This window comes from Myotis davidii, unplaced genomic scaffold (genome assembly GCF_000327345.1).
Source record: "Myotis davidii unplaced genomic scaffold, ASM32734v1 scaffold242, whole genome shotgun sequence".
In the NCBI taxonomy this organism is placed as follows: domain Eukaryota; kingdom Metazoa; phylum Chordata; class Mammalia; order Chiroptera; family Vespertilionidae; genus Myotis; species Myotis davidii.
The window spans coordinates 3753822-3758449 of NW_006295821.1; positions in this window are offsets into that span (position 1 = coordinate 3753822).

Below are 4628 nucleotides of genomic sequence, written 5' to 3' on the forward strand. Positions count from 1 at the left end.
TGAGGACAGTGGGTGGGGAGTGAGGGCGGAGGGTGGGGCGGGAACTGGGAGGAGGGGAAGCTATGGGGGGAAAAAGAGGAATAAATGTAATAATCTGAACAATAAAGATTTACTAAAATAAAAAAAAAGAATGCTTAATCATTTCATTAGTATATTATCTTTATCTAAAGGTAGATCAGTGGTCTTTAATTAAAAATCAAAGAACATGGATTTTTTTTGGGAGGGGGGGCGGGGTTAGGAAATGTTTTCAGTCCTTGACATGAGTTAATGTAAATTGAAACAAAGATGTCTCAAGGAAAACAAAATGTTCATAAAATATGTGGATTATTTAATAAAAAATTATGTATTCTTTTTTTTAATTTCTTTTTTAAAAATATATTTTATTGATTTTTTACAGAGAGGAAGGGAGAGAGATAGAGAGTTAGAAACATCGATGAGAGAGAGACATTGATCAGCTGCCTCCTGCACATCTCCTACTGGGGATGTGCCCGCAACCCAGGTACATGCCCTTGACCGGAATCGAACCTGGGACCTTTCAGTCCGCAGGCCGACGCTCTATCCACTGAGCCAAACCGGTTTCGGCTGTATTCTTAATATAAGTCTAAGATTCACATAGTCATTATAATATAGATTTTATGAGGCACATGTTTCCCCAACTGGATAGTTTACTTTAAAGATATTTCCCTTTATTCAGATTTTGTTCTTGTCAATAATGGGATATTAAAGTGAAAGTAAAAAAAGAGAGAGAAGCTTAGAAAAATTCCATATGGAGAGATCAGTTGGCCAAACGTCAATTTATATAATGGAAGAAGAGGAAATAGAATGATATGTCCTAGAGACAAGAGATCTCTCCTAGGAGATAGAGTGAACATTATTAAAAACTAGAGGCCCGGTGCATGAATTCGTGCACCAGTGGGGTCCCTCGGCTTAGCCTGCAGGATCAGGCTGAAAATGGCTCTCCAACATCCCCTGAGGAGTCCTGGATTGTGAGAGGGCACAGGCCAGGCCAAGGGACCTCACCAATGCATGATTGGGGCTGGGGAGGGATGCGGGAGGTTGGCCAGCCGTGGAGGGACCGTGGGAGGGCTCCAGGGTGTGTCTGGCATGTCTAGCTCAGTCTGGATTGGCCGGACCCTGGCATCAAGCTAACCTGTGGGTCAGAGCGTCTGCCTCCTTATTGTTAGTGCATGTCATAGCGAGTGGTTGAGCAGCCTTAGCAGATCATTAGCATATTACGCTTTGATTGGTTGAAGGGCCAACCAATTGACTGGACACTTAGCATATTAGTCTTTTATTATATAGAATATTTTCACCTGAGAAGGATTAAACATGGTAAAAAACCTAAAAGCAATAGAATTTCTATTCAAGTGTGGTTGATATTTAAATAGTAAAAAACATAAAAACTTCACTTCAGAAATAATCCTTTTAAAAGTATTTAACTCACAATAGATTGTTGAATGGCAGTAGCTAGAGTGGACATTCTTACCTTAATACTTGACCTTATGGAAAATATGCTTAATATTCCATATTGCACTTTAGTTGTAGTTTTTTGTATATACTTTTAATCAGATTTAGGAAATTCCATTTAACTTGTAGTTTGCTGAGGGTATTTTTAACAATGCTTTATTAGAAAAGGTTGTTTACTTTTGTTCAATGCTCTTTCTTCATCTTTAGGTAACTATCTTCATTGTTCTCTTAATGTGGTGCATTGCACGAATATTTAAATATGAAAGCATTGTTGTAGGATTTCTTGTTTCAGCTCTTCATGTAAAGATCTTGGAAATCCTGTTCTTACAATAAAAAGTTAAAACAGTCCTAGCTAGTTGGGCTCAGTGGATGGAGCAGTGTTCTCAACCTTCCTAATGCTGCGATCCTTTAATACAGTTCCTCATGTTGCGGTAACTCCCAATTTCATTGTTACAAATTGAACATAAGTAAAGCATAGTAATTAATCACAAAAACAATATGTAATTATATATGTGTTTTCTGATGGCCCTAGGCGTCCCCTGTGAAAGGGTTGTTCAACCCCTAAAGGGGTTGCGACCCACAGGTTGAGAACCTCTGGGATAGAGCATCAAACCCAGGACCCTTCAGAGCCTGTGGACTGAAGGGTCGTGGGTTTGATTCCAGTCAAGGGCACATGCCTGGGTTGCAGGCTGGATCCCCAGTTGGGGGCATGCAGGAGGCAACCAATCAATGATTCTCGGGCGCGCAGGAGGCAGCCGATCCATGATTCTCTCTCATCGTTGACGTCTCTATCTCCCTCTCCCTCTCCCTTTCTCTCTGAAATCAATAAAAATATATTTTTTAAAAAGTTAAAATAAAACAATGACTTTTGTTGGGCCCATTAGAGAACTGAGGTCAGAGCGAGAATGGCCACCTCAAAATCTAGACAAACAGGCAAAAACAGAGAATCAGAGCTAAGATCAAGCTTAGCTAGAGTAGAACCTGTTGGAGCCATAAACTGGTAAGAAAACTTAAATGGTAACTGACCAGATGCTAGAGGTAAAGAGTGGGCTAGCATAAAAGACAGAGACATGTCTCTGAATAGTTAGTTTTACACACTTTTAATAACATAATTTAATTTTATGGCTCAAATATAAGCTATTCCAAGAGATGTCTTTTACTGTCACATTGAAAACTGGGAAGCATTGTAATTATGGAGAAGTATACGATGCAATGATTATTATCTATAGTCCATGATATTTTGCATGCAAGTAAGAATTGGTTATTACGGCTTATTTTATGGTCAGAAGTTTAAAGCTAATTTCAGAATAGCAATGAGTTTTAGAAACATTACTAAAAATGTATAGAGTTCAATGTATACTAGAGTTCAATTATGGACTACCTCATAAGGAAAATACAGACTCCTTTTTTTCCTGTTTCTGTGCAACATAAATTCTTCTTCTCATGTACATGGAACAGTGTGAGGGAGCTGTGAGTATGCCCATTAAATAATTTTTTGAAATTTTACCTATAATTCTGGTAGGCATGGTAATGTTTAAAAGGTGTTTGGGGCCAACCTAAATGTCCATTGATAGATGAATGGATAAAGAAAAAATATATATATATATATATATTACTCAGCAATAAAAAATAAAATATTGACATAACATGGAGGGACCTAGAGGGTATTATGCTAAGCGAAATAAGTCACACAAAGAACGATAAATACTGTATGATTTTATTTATATGTGAAATCTAAATGAAACAAAACAAAGGAACAAACAAAACAAAACAGAAATAGACTTACAGATACAGGGTACAAACTGATAGTTCCAGAGGTGAGAGGGAAGGATGGGTGAAAAGTTAAGGGGAATAAGAAGCACAACTTCCAGTTATAAAATCAATAAGCCACAGAATGTAGTGTACAGCACAGGGAATATAGTCAATAAACCTGTAATAACTTTGCACAGTGACAGATGGTTACTAGACTTATTGGGATAATCACATCAGAAGGTATATAAATGTCAAATCAATATGCTGTACACCTGAAACTAATATAATATTGTGTGTCAACTATACTTTAATAAAACATTTTTTTAAATGGTATTTGTGGCTTAACCATTTCAGCAAAATCTTGCAATGGAACCTACTTTGCTATATTGGAACTAGAATTCATGATTGCATGTTTCCATTTCAAAAAAAGTAAGTACAAAAGAGGAAATCAATCTCTGGAAACAGGCTTCAGGTTGAGCAGTCTGGAGGCACTATATAAAATTAATGTGCTTTTCACTCACCAGCTCTTCCAAATCCTCCCTGTTCTTCAGAAATGGAAACATGAAGTACAAAAGTCCCACTGTAATTACTGCAGATAATTGAAAAGGCTTTTATGACCTGGTTTGTGTGTGTGTGCGTATATGCATGTGCATGAGTGTGTGTGTGTGTGCTGCTAAAAAAAGCTTGTCTCTAAAATCAATGCGGAAAAATACCTGCAAAGAGCTTCCCTTGAAAGCAGCACTAATAAAATAAAATAAAAAGAAAGTAACATGGATAATCTCCTTTATCCTTCTAAGGAGCCAGTTATGGCCATGGCAATTTTAGTCTCCTGGTCTATGGGATCTAGCTTTTCAGGATGATTCTCTGTTATAGTTCGTGTATTAAAAATAGGGAAAAGTAGCTCTTTCTTACTGTTATTCTGGTCTTATAGTCAATTTTTTGACATAGCAAGTCGCTTAACCTCTAATTTCTAACATACACTCACAAAGCTTATCATCAATAATACTGTATGAACATAGGACAAAACATATAATTGCATGGAAACCTCACCTTATTCACAATTAACAAGTTATTATCTATGATTTTTATTTCTCCAAATAATGACACTATGGGAGGCAAAACATATACCAAGGTCCCAATGCATCTAGAGTGTGCAGAAATCTTAAGTAGCTCATTTATAAAAAGTTCACTTCATTATCACCCCACATTTTCCTTGGAGACATTTGGTTTTAGTTACATTCAAGACACTGGGTCTCAGAGTAAAGAATCATTCAAGGGAACAATTTAGATAGATGGGTTTATACATGTATTCTATTTATTCAAAACCATTCATTGAAGAAGAATAAACCTAGTGAATATATGGCATAGCTCTTTGCCTGTATGTCCAGACCCATAGCAATTTATAAAGA